The sequence below is a fragment of the Sturnira hondurensis genome, unplaced genomic scaffold (genome assembly GCF_014824575.4).
Source record: "Sturnira hondurensis isolate 20B ecotype Veracruz unplaced genomic scaffold, ASM1482457v3 Scaffold0008640, whole genome shotgun sequence".
NCBI lineage: Eukaryota > Metazoa > Chordata > Mammalia > Chiroptera > Phyllostomidae > Sturnira > Sturnira hondurensis.
This window is the reverse complement of record NW_028081271.1, coordinates 9,493,305-9,510,804: the sequence shown is the minus strand read 5'-3', so window position 1 is coordinate 9,510,804 and position 17,500 is coordinate 9,493,305. Positions and strand designations below refer to the sequence as shown.

General features: G+C 38.6%; 1 protein-coding gene across 1 annotated transcript in view; it reads left to right on the top strand.

The window, feature by feature from the left end:
* MICU3 (mitochondrial calcium uptake 3) overlaps positions 1–17,500 on the top strand; it is a 73,079-nt gene that overhangs the window by 9,769 nt on the left and 45,810 nt on the right. The window lies entirely within an intron of this gene.

The following is a 17,500-nucleotide window of genomic DNA, read 5'->3' as shown; positions in this document are numbered from 1 at the left end:
AGGCAAAATAAAGAGGAAACTAATGATACAACAGTGTGAGCTGTAGCTTACTTGGGGGAGTGAAGGGTCATTACTCGTGGAATTTGAGGACTTGGATTTTAATGTCTATGTGGGGCCTGGAGACAAGACCTTGGGAAGTTGGAATTTGTACTCTACCTTCTGGGGGTTTTTTTGGTTTTTTTCAAAGACTTTATTTATTTATCTTTAGAGGGGAAAGGAAAGAGAGAAGGCCAGAAATATCAATGTACGGTTGCCTCTCATGAGTCCCCTGCTGGGAACTGGCCTGCAACCCAGGCATCTGCCCTGACTGGGAATTGAACCACGATTGTGTGGTTCGCATGCCCGCGCTCAATCCACTGAGCTACACCAGCCAGGGCAGGACTCTACTTTCTTAGAGCCAGAGCCCACATCAAAAGAATGGGCTAGAAAGAAAGCATCCACCCATTAGAAGTTGACAAGGAAATCCAAAGATATCTGACTGGGCTCTAAGGAGAAAGAAAGGACTCTCCTGAAAGTGTAAGCGTGGCCCCACACTGCCTCACATGGATTCAGAGTTAGAACTTGTGTAACCAAAGCAGAGAAAAAGCTGGTATTGCCGGCAAAATGGAATGCAAGGTTTCTTTAGGAAGAAGGGCCCTGAACACTGGCCATAAGTAAATTCTGCAGATAAGATCTATAAGAGGATATGTTAATAATCCAAAGTATAAAATATAAACTTCTATGAAAAAGAGTTAGTAAACTGATTAAATTCCTAGCCATTTAATAGGATAATTTGGTTGCATCTACAAATTAAAAACATTTCATACATAAAAAAAAACATTTCATACATAATGAAAAAGAATAGGTAGGCCCTGGCTGGTGTAGCTCAGTGGATTGAGCGCGGGCCTGCGAACCACGATCCCAGTTCGATTCCCAGTCCGGGCACATGCCTGGGTTGCAGGCCAGTTCCCAGCAGGGGACTAACGAGAGGCAACCATACATTGATATTTCTCTCCTTCCCTCCCCCTCTAAAAATAAATAAATAAAATATTTTAAAAAAGAATAGGTAGACTATAAAAAATTAAAGAGAACTTACAGAAATAGAAAATATGCTAATTGGAGGTTAGAAAGATTAGGCAGGCTATGAGATGTAACTGAAGAGGCAATTAGTAATCTGGAAGATACTTTTGAGGAAACGACAGAGAATGTAACATAATAAATGGCAGGTGTTAAGGAGAGTTTGTGAGACAGAGAGGTGTAAAATTCATGGAAAATAGACTGAGAGGGTGTAAAATTCATCCATCAGGGGTTCCAGATTAGGAGAATAGAGAGAATGAGAGAGGCAGTATACTACGCAGTAATGGCTGAACAGTTGTCAGAGAGGAACAAAGACATTAGGCCTCAGATTTGGGAAATATAAACAGTTCTGAGCAGGATAAATAAAAATAAATCTATATTTAATCATATTATTGTGAAACTGTCAAATTAAAAACAGGGCAGATTCCCTTAAAGGGATATAGCTGTTGGCCTGATTGAAGACTAACCTGTGGTAATGGATAGAAGGCAGAAGATAATAGACTGTATCTTCAAAATGCTGAGAGAAAATTGCTACCAAAACAGATTTCTATACCTAGGTAAATTATAATTTAGGAATAAGAACAAAATAAATTTACTGTCATAAGTCAGAGAGTTTACCAGTGTTAGATCATTAAAAGGACTGTCAAAGAGTAAAGTATGAAGAGTATCAGGGAGAAATGAACATAAACAGAAGGGTGAGATTCAAGAAGCAGTGGCGAATGAAGAAATTGGTAAAAATGGACTAGTTTTTAAACAGTGACTATATAGTACGACAATACTATTGTTTTGAAAGGAGTATTGTTTTAAAACAATACTATTGTTTTAAAACATGGTGGTTCTCAAGTGCTGAGCAGCGGTGAAGTGCGAGACAGTAGGGCCTTGCTAGAGTTCAAATGCTATGAGGGAAACAAATATATGCCTGCTTCAAAACATAACAACCCAAGTGTATCAGAGTTTTAAATGTGATAAGTGAAACTTTAAGATATTTAGAGGAATATATATATGAAAATAAAATTTTGAACCTAAAAGGGGAATTTTCAAAACAAGACAAAAACACAGTCTACAATGGTAAACCCTGCTACATTTCACTTTATTACAATAAAAATATCTAATAAACACAAAGAAATCTGGGAATGGAAGCAGATACTTATACATTACAGCACTTGTAAGGAATAAGTATCTAGAATATATCACGATGATCTACAAATCAATAAGAAAAAAGACAATATAATAGAAAAATGGACAAAGGGTCTAAGCAGGCAATTCAAAAGAAATGTATTGAAAAGACCAATGAATAGACCAATAAAGAAATATATTGAAAAGACCAATAAAAAGATGCTCAACCCTACTAATTATAGGGAAATACTATTGTAACCACAGTAAAGCACCATTTCTTACTAATTGGTTTGGTAAATTTATAAATATTGATGATAATATGGGCAATGATGTGGAATAACAAAAATTCTTCTATTCTTGGGGTAGGAGTACAAATCTTTAGAAGATGGATTGACATTAAGTGTTAAGTTGAAGGTTCCTGTGCCTCATCACTCTGAAATTCTATCTGGGTGTCTGCCCTTGAGAAACTGAACCATGTGCCCGTTTAACAGTCCTGCATGTCCCTGGTACCTCGATTTCTCATCCCACTGAGGCTATTCCAGCATGCTGTGTTCCCTGTGCCTGTGGCGTTCCTCACCTTGCCCTGTCTCGAGTAAATGACCTCCGTTGTGAATTTGATAGTAAATTTATAATATGTACAAGCGAGAGTAGATCGTCAAAGAAGTAGATTCAAATCGGAGAAAAGGTTCAAGGACTGGCCACAGGACGCTGTGCAGATGAGAAGAATCAGCAGTAGCACTGAAAAGAAACTGCCAGAGGAGCAGGATGGAAACCAGGAAAGTGTGGCCTTGGAAACCAAGAAAAATGATTTCAAGGAGAAGAGAGATATCACCAGTGTCAGATGCTGTGAGATGAAAACTGAGAATTAACCTTTGGATTTAGCAACGAGGAGGTCTGGGCGACCTTGACGAGCAGCTTTAGTGGAGTGGTAGAGGAGAGAACCTGCTGAAGTAGAGGAAATCAGAGACAGGAAACGTAGGCAGCTCTCTCCAGTTGCCTTGTAAAGAGCAGGAGAGAAATGGCGTGAACACCCCTATCATGTAACTACTGTTACAATACAGCGGACACTTTAAAATCATAAATGATCAGTTACTCTTTTTTTTATTTTACTACTTTTTTTTTCTATTTGATCTCAACCAGGAAAATACGGTTGGCTGAACTTCAGCCACGTGTATTTCCACAGAGAAACATTTACTAAGCATCAGGACATTTCACCTACAATACTTAGGGATTTTCCCACACTGGGAATTTGATGTTTAACCTTTCGGCCACCCAACAAGCAAAGAAACTGTTGCTCCTTTTATCTTCATAGAAGCTTTTAAATAAGCCTGAAGCCATTTGACAAAGCCAAGTAAAATGCTTCCATGAACATCTTGTTGGCTAGAGTAAAAAATAGATGTGAATAAAATCTCACATGAGCATCTCTCTCATAAGATTTTTGCCCACAAAATATAAAATAAAAATCCTTTTTAGTGTTTTATAAAATGTTGATACAGTTGCCAATATCGGGGTGCAAAATTCTAAACTTCCTGCGTGTAATCAAGTAAAATTTCATTTTTTATTTTTAAAAATTTAGTATTGACTCAATTTAATATAAAACAAATGTTTTTAAAAATAAGCTAGCAAGGATGAGTAATTGAAATAATTTTGGTTAATACAAATGGTGTTTATTTTTCCTCCTTCCATTTTTCATGTTCATGTCTCTGCTTGGCTGCTAAGAGGTAATACATTATACAGTATTTAGGTAATTGATATAATTGTTTCAAGTTACCTCTTTAGGGCATTATCAGCTTGTAGGAATCAGTTTCTCTAATTGTCATGTCGGGAATCCTTTATCTGGCATTTAATCTTGCCTCCCTGGGAAAATCAGACTTTACCACAGAGTAAATTTTCAAATTGCTGATCTGAGGTAAGGTGACACTGTCCCTTGGCAGTGAACCTCTGCTTTCTGTTATTCTTAGGAAGGATAATGATTTACTCTTGCCTGACAGCCCTAGTTTCACTACCTTAAGAAGTGACAACTACATACTAGAGAGAGAGCTCTTGAGTTTGGAAACTCCAGAGAATGTGATTGCATTGAGACATAGCTTTACTTCTTTTGGAAAGATGAGATAATTTTTTAAAATCTAACTTTTGTCATTTCTACCACTTCTTAAGCCACTGACGTAGCGCGATTTAGAGAATCCACAACATACCTGAAATGGATCCTTACCTACCGTATTTTTTGGACTGAAAGATGCACCTAGGTTTTAGAGGAGGAAAATAGGAAACAAATTTTGAAGCAAAAAATGTAAAATATTTAATAACAAATAACATAATATTTCACCAATGTAAATGTAAACAGAACTCAACAGTTGCATTAAAAACCATTATTCCTCCCAAATTTCGAGTAGAAAGGTGCATCTTATAGTCTGAAAAAAATATAGTATTTTTAAGACTAAATGTGTGTGTTACTTTACAGCTGCATTTAAAATTTTTATTTCCATGAAATTCTCCATTTTTATAAGTAGGGAGACTGACATTAAAGAAATTATAATGTAGCACACAATTTTTTAGTAAAACAGAAAAGGCACAGCTTCCTGGAGCTAGAAAGAAGACCCTCGAAACATTTGTTTAGCAAGCTTGAAAAGAATGTTAAGTTATTCCCATAAAATAATTTCCTAGAAGGAGTAAACTGAAAAGGCAAATTTAAATACTTTTGTACCTCTAGACTTCTGAGATTTCATTTTCCTACTGTGTGACCTTGCACTTCCAGTGAATATGATTTATGTGCCAGCTCTTAGACCCATGCTTGGGTATTTTTCAATAGCAGTTTTGCAAGATATTTTTGATATGAAAAATTGTATTTTCTCCATGAAATTTGCCACATCTGAAAATATTGCAGTAATACCTTACCTTAAGCTTAGGATATCTGTATTTTCCTATCCTGTGAAACACCATAAAAATGTTAACATATCTAGTTAGAATATGCCCACATGAAACCAAGAAATCATCATTAAATTTAATAAGTAATATTTGTCAAAAATCACACCATCTATAGTTTCATTATTTTGAAGTTTGCTTTGGTGGTGCTTTATTGATGGTGCTTTATTTTCAGGGTGAATTTTACTATATTAATGAAAGAAAGGAACTTGTTAGAATTTCAAACTTAAGTTTATGCCCTGGCTGGTGTGGATCAGTGGATTGAGTGCCGGCCTGCGAACCAAGGGGTCACCGGTTTGACTCCCAGTCAGGGCGCATGCCTGTGTTGTGGGCCAGGTCCCCAGTGGGGAATGTGCAAGAGGCAACCACACATCGATGTTTCCCTCTCTTTCTCCCTACCTTCCCCTCTGTCTAAAAATAAATAAATAAATACTCTTAAAAAAACCCCTTAAGTTGCCCTGACTTGGTGTAGCTCAGTGGATTGAGCACCGGCCTGCGAACCAGAGGATCACGGTTCAATTCCCAGTCAGGGCACATGCCTGGGGTTGCAGGCCGGTTCCCTGCAGGCCAACTCCCAGCAGGGGACGCTACATTGATGTTTCTCTCCCTCTCTCCTTCCCCTCGAAAGATTAAATAAATAAAATCTTTTAAAAAAATGTAAAAAAAAAACCCCTTAAGTCTATATATATATGGATTTTGGATTAATTTTATAGATTATTTATTACATAAATTTTAGAGTTTTTAGTTATTTGGAAATTTTAAGTATAGTAATCTGTCACCAAATTTAATTTAGGAATAACTCAGTTTTAGATCATAGATCAGAAATTTAAAGGTCATCATTTGACCTATTGATAGTTCAGTTCTGTTTACGTAAATTCAGCTACTGGCACCTGTCAGGCGGTGATGACTCTGACCTCCCGTAGACACTGTGGGCCGGTCTGTGAGGCAGCGCGCAGGCTGCCCACACTCGGCGTCTCTCAGCGTCGGGGTGGGGGACCAGACCCAGTGTTTCTTCATCTGCCTGCAGTGTTTTGTAAAAAAGCTGGCGGTACAGAAACATCTTGACAAACTCGGAACAACAAAGCTGGGAAAGTGCAACTGCAGATATTAAATTTCAAGTGAATAGGGGCTGTGTTTACGCCTTTGGAAGGAAATACAATATGCAGAGGATAAAATGTGTGGAAGTGTCAGTCTAAGTGAATCACAGTAGTTTAGTATTTCCTAAAAAATTAATGAAGGTGATTTAGAAGTCTTATTTCCCAAGAGGCTACTGATGTGGTTTGTTTTGGAAGTGTATCTCCCCAAGTTTTTGCTTAATATACCATGTAAAAGTGTAATGTTTTTCTCCCTAGTCCTTTATATTCCATCAGTCCTTGATGTTGTTATCAAAAGTTGGTGTGACGTCAGCTGCCGGCTGTTGACCATAGTCTCTTTTCTTCCCCCATAATAGTTGGGGCCATGGATGCCCTGCTCTTTGTTTTCCGTTATCCCTTGCACTTAAAGTTGGCCATGTGACGAATTTCTTTTCAGTTGAATGGAAGAAGTGATTTGTAGCACTTCTAGGCCGGCCTGTGAAAGCTTCTCACCTGAGCTTCCTCCGAGCTCCCCCCACGCCCACTCCTACCCGGTGATAGTCCTCGTCACCCTGTGTCTCAGAGTGACTGTGGGAAACAAAGCTCCCTGATCCGAGACCCAGCAGGTCCTCTCTGGACCTTCATGAGAGAAAAGCTTGTTGTTTGAGCCATTATTGCATTTGAGGAGTCTGCCCTATCTAACACGGTAGGTAGAGGAAGGGTTAGTTGGCGAGGGCCTTGAGTATTGAGAAGGGAAACAACTGTTTTTTAAATTTTTGTATTAAAAGTTTTAAATATTTTACTCAGAAGTTTTTATTCAATATTGTCAGCATACAGTATTATGTTTCAGCTGTACAACCTAGTGACTCGACATCATTCTAGACAGCACCTCACAGTAGGACAACCACGCCAAGTCCAGTAACCGTCTGTCACCGTGCAAAGTCATCCCAGTGTTACTGACTGTGACCCCTTCACCTCCAGTGCTCTGGGATGTGCCCGCACTGGGCGTTCGTGTTTAACCTTTCGACCACCCAGCAAGCAAAGAAAATGTTACTCCTTTTATCTTCATAGAAGCTTTTCAGTAAGTCTGAAGCCCTTTGAGAAAGTGAAGTATAATATGTCCATGAACATCTTTTTTGGCTAGAGTGATAATAGCTATGAAAAGAGACTCATGCATCTCATAAGATTTTTTCCCCACAAAAATAAAATAAAAATTCTTTTTAACATTTTATAAAATGTTGGTTCCATTGCCAATACCGTCTCCTTAGCCACCTCTCCTTTGACAGCCGTCAGTTGGTGCTCTATTTCTGTGAGTTTGTGTTTGTCTGTTTGTCCATTTGTTTTTGAGATTATACATATAAGTGTAATTATGTGGTATTTGTCCTTCTCGGACTTATTTCACTTCGCATAATACCCTCTAGGTTGATCCATATTGTCACAAATGGCAGAATTTCATTATTTTTATTGTTGAATAATATTCTACTACATATGTATATATATACATGCATAAATATGTATATATGTATTTATATACATCACATCTTCTTTATCCATTCATCTAATGATGGAGGAAAACGGTGGTTTTTAAAAATCTTTTAAAATATTGTATTTATTTAATTTTAGAGAGAGGGGAAAGGAGGGAGAAAGAGAGGGGGAGAAGCATCAATGTGTGGTTGTCTGTCATGTGCTCCCTACTGGGGACCTGGACCACAATCGGGCATGTACCGTGACTGGGAATTGAACCAGCAACCCTTTGGTTTACAGGCTGACACTCAATCCACTGAGCCACACCAGCCAGGGCTCTAATGAGGATGAATTAACTTTGTCAGCAGGACTGATCTCCTGTATTTTCCTTTTATGAGAGTTCAGCTGACCACCCACCTGTAGGTTCAACCTCACTGTAAACACTAAGACAAACAAAATATATGGAGCCTCATATTAATGGGCAACTGGCCACTTTCGACATTGTTATGTAACTGATCCTATGATTTAGCCCCGGTCTATGGATTCCTATCTTATATCCAGTGATTTTGTGCTGTATCCAATAGACTACATTTCTTCTCCCTGGACTCGGATTCCTCTTGAACCGGCCTACGCATCTCTTCTTTGGATAATGGGTTTCAGCCAGGTTGCCTGCTTCTTGAAGCTCTGTGTGTCGCCTGTATCCCTAGCTGAGATCCACAGTCCGAATCTCGTACTTGGTTCAGGTAGTGCCAAAGAAATAGATGCTGCATCTCCTATACCTTTCTGTTCTGGTCCTCGTGCTCTCCACTGCCGTCCCTCCTACAGCCTTCCATGTAGCCAAAAGGGTAATCTGCCAAATTTGGGACCCCTTCAGATCATATTTGTGTTTGTCTTTTCCTCCAACAGTAACCTTCTTCTACGTGGCGACTCCCAGTCTTCATTCAGATTTGGAAAGCTGTATTCTACTCTTTCTGGCTTTCCCTAATTCGTATGCTTATAAAATTCTCACCAGTTTGCTGTGCACTTGTTTTTGTTATTCTGGTAGTCAAAGGTTGGAAGAATTTGTGAATTTCATTAATGTTTTTGAAAAGATATTACAGAAGCAAAACTTATTCTTTATTGTGGAAAACCATTGGTAAGGTGTAACTGGCAGAAGCCAACTGAAATAATATGTAGCTAGTAACACTGTAGTTACTTAAAATTTGAAGTATATAGAATTCTTTTTAAAATCTAAATAGGACAAAGGGAAAAACCAAAATCCAGTTTGTATATGTTGCAGTCACTTGGAAGGAGCGCCCGGGAGTTAGGGCCAGATTTCAAGACTTCAGCCACAGTTACTTTTGCCCACGTTCCTGCTTCAGGAGAGAGTCCTTTCACTGGAGTTTTTACTCTATTAGCATAATAAACAGACAAACCGCAATAAAATCTGTAAGCTTTTTTACAACAGCTTACCGAAAACAATTGCCGACATTCATTTTGAAGATATGTCTAAACAACTTTAAAAGAGATACATGTAAGTTATGTGGCCTCTTTCTCACTAACGCTGTAGATTCTTCTGATTCTGTCTAAATCCCAACTCGGACTTAGAAGCCTCTCCTCTGCCCTGAACCGCCACCTGATCCAGACTCAGTGTCTCTTTGGCTCTTTGTTACTCAGTTGCCAGTTTTTTTCAGCCATAAACATTCATTTATCCATGCAGTAAACATTTACTAAGCCTCTTAGATATGCCAGGCACTTTTAATCACTGGTTAAATTCTTAGAAAGTAAAAAATATTGCCCCCGTCCAGAAATTCATGTTTAATTGGCAGGACAGATATGTAAACAGGTAAAAATACAACCCAGTTCGGAAATGAGGGAAAGGAGAGCCAGTGATGTAATAGGGATGTGGAAATATGCAGGAAATAACCAGGATTTATCTAAAGTACCGTGTTAGCTTTCAGGGAAGGGGTGTTGTAAAAGTCTAAGATACATTGTTACGAGAGATTAATTAGGATTGATTTGGAGCAGTGTTTTACTCAGTCAGGAGTGCATGGCCTCGAAGTTTCCTGGCAGGTAGGCTTCCCGAGAGTCTGAGTGGGAGAATCCCATAGCTCATTTAATGCAGAGCAAAGATGCATCTCCTTGGCAAATAGCTGCAAAGGTACCAGGGCTCACCTCTAGAAAGCTGGAAAGCTAATCAGAAAACTGAAGTTGATCTGAAATATTGTTGGAGCTGACCATAGCTCAGACACCATTATGTTTCCCAGAGCTCAACCAGGCACAGGGTGGAATTAAACTCATTCTTGTTTCTATCAACAGGTTAGGACCAGACTTTGGTTAGGATTAGCCTAGTTGGTTTCATGAAGCTCTAGCAGAAGACAGCCATTGGACATGTTGATAACTAGCAGATCTCTGTAGCAGAGAGTCTAGAAAGAAGCATCAAGGGGACCTCATAAATAGCACCTAACACCTGGAGTGGGTAGGTAAGCATGCACTGTAGTTTTAGGGGAAAGGCCTCAGGCACGGGCCAGCAGATGGGGACCCAGATCCTGAAACAGAAATGACGGATGGGTTCTGACGATAGGAACGAAATCCCTATTTCAGTTCCTGGTCCCAGAACAGGACAGACACCACTACCCAAATCTTCGGCCTCAAAGTCCTTGGTTACCTCCAGTTTGGGATAGATTTGTCTAGAGATGCATGTAAAGCAAATACCTCTACTGGTACTTATGTAGCTTCAACCACAGATGCTTCTAGGAAGTAGAAGTCAAGGACACTATTTCAGAATCAGAATTCTCACAATAAAGACTCTGGTTCTTATGAAAACCAGGGAAAACATGAATTCAAGGAACAGATGATATTGTATTGACCCCCTAAGAATTTTTAATGAGAGCAAATTTTTAACACTGATATTTTTTATGGTTTCTTTTTTGTATTTTATTTAACCTTTATTGTATTTTTTCAATTTAGGATAAGGACCCTTTAGTCCTCTTATCCCCCCTTTCCCCAGCAGCCACCACCCTGTTGTCCACATCCATGAGTCCTTTTTCCTTTTCGCTCAATCCCTCCACTCCCTACCCCGCCACAAGCTGTCACCCTGTTCGCCATCTATGCGTCTGTCCCCATTAGTTCAGCTTGTTCATTAGATTCCATATATGAGTGAAATCATATGGTCTTTGTCTTTCTCTGAAGCTATTCTCCCTGGTTTGATGTGCTCTTCATTGCTTAACAAAAAAATTGTTTGTCTTCCTTCATTTAAGAGCTTCCTCAGTGGGTCTGCTGATAATAAGAAAAACAAAACAAAAAAGACGAGGCACAAGTACATGCAGAGAAAGGGTTTCACCTAATATTAGGCCATTTGAAGGAGGCATTTCCAGAAAAGACGGAGCTTGGACAAACTGTTGCGTTTGCTGTGTTTGCAGCAGCTAAGCAGGCTTCCGCTCCCTCTGTGCTCGCCTCCTTGCCACTTCCTAGAGAGGCTGTTCTCTTTGCAGCCATTCTAAGCTAGAGCGTTTTCTTGCTAGTATTTCTTAAACATTTAAAGGCTGTCACTTCCTTAAATTTCCCCGCAAAAGTGTTTTTTAATTTGGCTGACAACCTACATAAATTAGACTTCTTCTTAGTGAACATGACCTCTACAACTTCTGTCTGTCTCTTCCCTGTGATTCACAAATGATCCAGTTGCACTTTATAGCTTTTGGAAGGCTTATTTTTTAAGTACACAATACTGGATTGATAATAATAACTTTCATTTTAGCAATTACATGCATATAATTCAGAGTTGGGTTGTTTTTTTGGCTTTCAGGTTAACTTTCCAATTCACTTTAAATACATTATACTTAGTGTTGAGTTTTTACTTTACTATATTGGCAACTTGTGATGCCAAAAGTATCATTTACTGAGGCAGTATATATTATTTTTAAACTTTTTTCTTTATTATATTTTTCCCATCACCATTAATCCCCCTATACCCTCTTCCACCTGCACCCCCGCCGCCCCCCGACCCCCGCAGTCACCACACCCTTGTTGTCTACGGCCATGAGTTCCTTCTCCTCGTTACTCGATCCCTCCGCCCTCCCAAACCACCTCTGGAGCTGTCACTTGCTTGTTCAGATTATTCATTAGATTCCACATGAGCGAAACCCTGTGGTATTTCTTTCTCTGAGACAGTATAACAGTATATATTATTGAAAGATGTTTAGGTTAGTTTTAGGTTTTAGAAATTAAAAGATTTAGTGGATTTAGATAAACAAAAAAGGTATTGACGTAGATCAGCCAGTGAATATAGGAACACTTAACCTTCTCCTTGTAATGTGAAGATTGTACCCAGAGATGCACGCTGGTGTCCTCTAGGGAAGTGGCTGTGCCTGTCTGTATTTGGTGAAGCGTCACAACAGTAATGGGATACAAGGTCATTGTCTTGTGGAGGTAAGCAAGACTATCAAGAGGATTAGTAAACTGGTTTGAATACCGTTTTCCACATTTACTTGCTGATTGTTGTTTCTGAATGTTCATACCATTGATGTGAAAACTTCAGAAGGTTTAGATTTTTCAAACTTTGAAAAATTCAAAAGCAAAGTTGAATCTTTTAAAGGTCTGAGTTTCTTCTGACACTTGGTAGTCTACTGACCTGGGACTGCCCCTTTCCTCAGAGATTCCTGTAATTCAGGTCAGAATCTGCAGCTAAATGAACTTCGTGGAGAGTTGCTCCGTGTCAGCTGTGAAGTTTAATGTGGTTAGACCTGTTCCACAGTAAAATAAATAAATAAAGTTCTTTATCTGTGCTTATACGTCAGTAGTTAAGAAAATTGTCTGTTTGTAAACTATAGAGAAAGAACCAGGTGGATTTTGGAAAGGCTTGCAAGTAGTCAGGAATGATTAAGCCAAGATTGCTTATTCATATTTTTCCCCTAACACAGTTTTTGATAAAGTAATCTTCCAATCTACTAGTTAGTTTATAATTGATTCATTTGTATATAGTAAGCATACATTAGTTCATTAGTTGAAGTTCATCTTGGAAACTAAAAATAGCTCAAAGATAATGTACACAATAGAAGTTTGTCTACTGTTTTGAGCTTTTGGGGGGATTTTGTTTTGCTTCTGTTTGCCCAGCATATTTTAATTGTTTGGGGACTTTATGTTTCTATTCTAGTAAAAAGGCAAAGAAACAAATGAACCAAAAGATCTCTAAGGGCAGTTCTAACTATAAACTCATTTATTTTCAGTGAGCAAAGTAGACTAGGTAAACACCCATTCTTGCTTGAAGGTAGAAGATGATTATCAAAGCCAATGGCAAACACTACATTTAATGGAAACTCATTAGAAGCATTCTCTTCAAAACATGGAACAAGAAGGCTTAATATTACTGATGCTATTCAACATCATTTTTAGAGACATAGCCCTTTAGTAATTAAGGCAATGAAAATGAGAAACAAATATTAAAAAGGATAAGCCATACATCTATCACTATTTTGAAAGAACTTACGATTCTCCACTTAGAAAATCTAAGAAAAAAGTTATTAAAATTAATGAAGGAATTTAGTAAGATTACTTGAATACAAAACAAATATATTGGGTTGGCCAAAAAGTCTGTGTGATTTTTTTCCATAAAATAAAAGACTTTTTTCATTTTTACCAATAACTTTATTGATTTAGATATTTTCAGTATACTGCCTGTCATGTGGTATAACATTGATTGTTTTTAATTAATGTCTCAGTTTGATCGTTATCAACTTCAACTGGTCCACCTGACCGTGGAGCATCATCCAGTGAGAAATCTCCAGCATGAAACTTTGCAAACCACTTTCGACACATTTGATCAGTCACAACACCTTCTCTGCACACTGCACAAATCTTTTTTTGCATTTCAGTTGTGTTTTTAACTGTCTTGAAATAATGCAGCATAATATACTGAAAATGTTAGGTATTTTCTCCCATCTTCAATATTAAAATGTCTACACAAAAATTCAGCAGTTTTGGTAAGTTTTTAAAAAATATATGTGCTGATATGATAGCTGTCTCAATACAATCTAACAAAACTGTTTCAAATGAAGTTAAAGACAACTAAGCACTACTAGAGCCATCATACAGGAAAACCCAAACAAACCTTTTGGCCAACACAGTACTAAAATCAATAGCTTTCTCATTCCTATAAAATAACCAGTTGAAATCTAATAGGAGTGAAGTGGTCCATTCCCAAGTCACTATTACACAGAAACTATACCATATATGAGTGAATCTACCAAAAATAGTTAAAATGTAGGTGAAGAACACTGGCAAACTTTACTGAGTGACTGAGATCAGGAAATTTAACCTGAGAGAAAAAAAAACCCAACAACCCTGAATTATATCCATGTAATTGCTAAAATGAAAGTTATTATTATCAATCCAGTATCGTGTCCTTAAAAAATAGACAGTCAGATTTCCAGTTGGGAAAAATCAAGTGTCCCTAAATTATTCCCAAACTCAATGTCAGCCCAAACAAACTATCAGAAAGATTTTTCAAATTTAACACATTGATTTTAAAGTGTACTTTGAAGAGGAAATTACATATCCATCATCATGAATAATTTAAAAAGATGGTCAATAAGATGGGGTTTTGTTTTACGAAAGTCAAAGCTGTGACCAAAAGCTTGGTAATCAAACACTGTGACATCTTAGTAGGAAGAGACAGATAGTTCAGTGAAGGGCATAGGGAATGTGCTAACCTGCACAAGTACTGATTTCCTGTGATGCTCCTTAGCCTGTCCCGTTCTCCAACCAGATAAGTCAGATTCTCCTGCTAGGTCTAGATCTGTGCGAGGATCAGCCCAGTTTAAGGGACTCACGGGAAAACTGGCTTTCACTTTCCGCCAGTCCTTGGCTCAGGCCCGCAGTGCCCGTGTGTGTCATTGCATCATGGGGCCCGTCACACGGAAGGGAGCCAGGGCAGTGGAGGAAGTAGCAGGATGCCCTGCGAAGCACCCAGGCTCGGGGTATCCCTCTTGTTTGTAAGTCATATTTTTCCCTTTTAGGATATGTAAATATTTTTTAATCTGTGAAACAGATCATTTCCAAATTCTTCCCCAGACCTTCTTTTTAAGGTGGCGCTATGTTGATTTGTGGGCTTCACCAAATAATGCTATTATCAAAAATGATGGTAATTTCTGCTGAGTAATAGCGGACAGAATTCATGCAGTAGAATATTAATGCAAACCTTTGTTTAATTCTCCTTGGTACATTGCTTCTGATACCCATGCTCGAGTAGTTAAAGAATACAAAATTATTCTATATTCTTCCTGTCTTTCTTTCTCTCAGTATAGGCTGAATTAGAGGCAAAAATTATAGTTAGGTCATTACTGTAAAATTTTAGGGGAGACGGGGGTATTTGAAAAAAATGTAGTGGCAGTGGGTGGATTTGAGAAATTTAAGTGAAACCAACAGGATTTGCTAATTGATCGTTAGTGAAAGTGAAGGAGAGTGAGGAGTTGTTAGCATCGGCTCTAGAAGGGGCATCAGACTGCAGGGGTTTGTAGGTTCAGCGTGCTGGAGCAAACGGTGGCCGTGCTTAAGGAAGGAAGGAGAGTTTGGTGAGAAAACACAGGCACCTCGTGGTTAGTAATGGCAGTGCCAGGAGGTAGAAGTCACAGGTCAAGTCCACGTTAGTTCATAACATAAGACGTTATAGGCAAAAATTGTATTTCAGGCTCTGGCTGGTGTAGCTCAGTGGATTGAGCGCGGGCCTATGAACCTGGCAATCCCGGTTCGATTCCCAGTCAGGGCACATGCCTGGGTTGCTGGCCAGTTCCCAGCAGGGGATGCATGAGAGGCAACCATACACTGATATTTCTCTCCCTCTCTCCTTCCCAGCAGGAGATGCATGAGAGGCAGCTATACACTGATATTTCTCTCCCTCTCTCCTTCCCTTCCCCTCTAAAGATAAGTAAATAAAGTCTTAAAAATTTTTTTTTAAATTGTGGTTCAGGATAAAAAAATTTGTGGTTCAGGGTGTTAGACTAAGGCATGGCTTCAGATTGTGGTGCAAAAACAGCTTTGCAGTGAGTGGTCCTCCAGGAAATTCACTGGGGAAGAGTTAACTGGGGTCACCTAGGCCTGAGGAAGTGGCCTAGCAAGAGGAAAGCAGGAAAGTGATTTGTGATCACAGACGAGATTGAGTTCCCTGCTCTGGGAGGAAGAAGAAACCCCTGGGACATAGTGTCGAAGGAACTGAAGACGGTAGGCCGATCCCTGAGGAGTGTTTTATTGCCCATTCTTGACATTGATGTTCATTGTCTGACTTTGCATCCACAGCAGAGCAAAACAATTTCATAATGCCGTGGGTTACCTGGGTGCTGTTATGGACGCACTGCCGAGCTGCTTGTCTCTGACCTGGTTGCTTTCTCTCTCTAAAGCACTGTTTCCTTTGTGTCATCCTTACACTGAAGAATCTCCCTAAAGCCATTTGTTTTCTGTCAGATTAAATTCCTCTATCAAATTTCTGCTTTACTCTGTCATTTAGAAATTGTTGTCAATGACCCACTCCTTTCTATGAATGCAAATCCTGCATTCCAGGAAGATCATTACCATCTTTCAGATGTGCTGTGTAAATCTAGAATGTTCATATATCTTCCTGGGATTAAAATTTGTGTTTTCTTCTTCCTGAATATGTTCAAGGCTGGACATTATAACATTGTTTTATAAAAGTAAATAGCATGTATCACCTAAATATTCAACCATTTGGATTTATTATGTTATGCTGTAAGCATTTACCATGAAGTCGTATACAATTATTAAAAATGCTCCACTAAACTGTTTAGTGACTTGGAAAATGGCCTTGATATATTATTAAGTAAAAAGGACCAGAACACCGAACAGTAATAGTATAACCCAATTTTTTTACAAAAAAAAAACCTACAAAAATTATACCTATAATTTTCTAAAGTTGTCTTCTAAATTATATACAATAATTATGTGTTACTTTTATGATCAGGAACATAATCCTTTTGTTAAAAATAAATTTGTTATTGTTAGTTTAGAGAGAAAATAAATAACAGTGAAAAATTATTTATCTACAGAGAAAGTTCTTCTAATTAAGGAAAACAAAGAGACTTCCTTCCCCTCATACACGTACTCCTTCTGATTCTGTTCCTCTTGACCCTAGGTAAAATTCAGAATGACTATTGGTAGTAAGTGTAACACAGTGGGTTAGAGTTAGCAACTTTAGGTCTAATCTAAGCACCTCCACTGAATGGTTTCCTTAGTGGTAGCCTCATACCAGTGGTATCAGGGTTTCACTTTTTAAGGAAAATTAATCAGCTGCAATGAATAGCCTTCTAATGAAATAAGCCTCTACAGAGAGTGCATAGTAGGCATTCAGCCTGTGTCAGTGTTCCCCCTGGAGCAGCGATTTTCAGCTAGCGTGCCGCCGAATATTTAGAACACGCAACACCTGACTGTTCAGTCAGGGCACTGACCCCTTTTCTCTTAGATTGTCAAATTAAAGAAATGACAACAGGCCCTGGCTAATGTAGCTCAGTGGATTGAGTGCGAGCCTGTGAACCAAAGGATCGAGGTTCGATTCCCAGTTAGAGCACATGCCTGGGTTGCAGGCCAGTTCCCGGCAGGGGACACACGAGAGGCAAACACACATTGATGTTTCTCTCCCTCTCTCCTTCCCTTCCTCTCTAAAGATAAATAAATAATAATAAAAGAATCTTTTAAAAAATGACAACAGCCAACACAATAGCTTCTGGTGATAATGCATCAAAATTTTACCTATTTATTTGGTCAGATTGGCAAAAAAAAGTTTTTTGGTGTGATGCAGAATTTAGGTAATTTGTTTACATGTGCCATGAGATGAAAAAGGGTGAAAATCACTCCCCTAGAGAAACTGCTAGCTCAGAAACTTAATG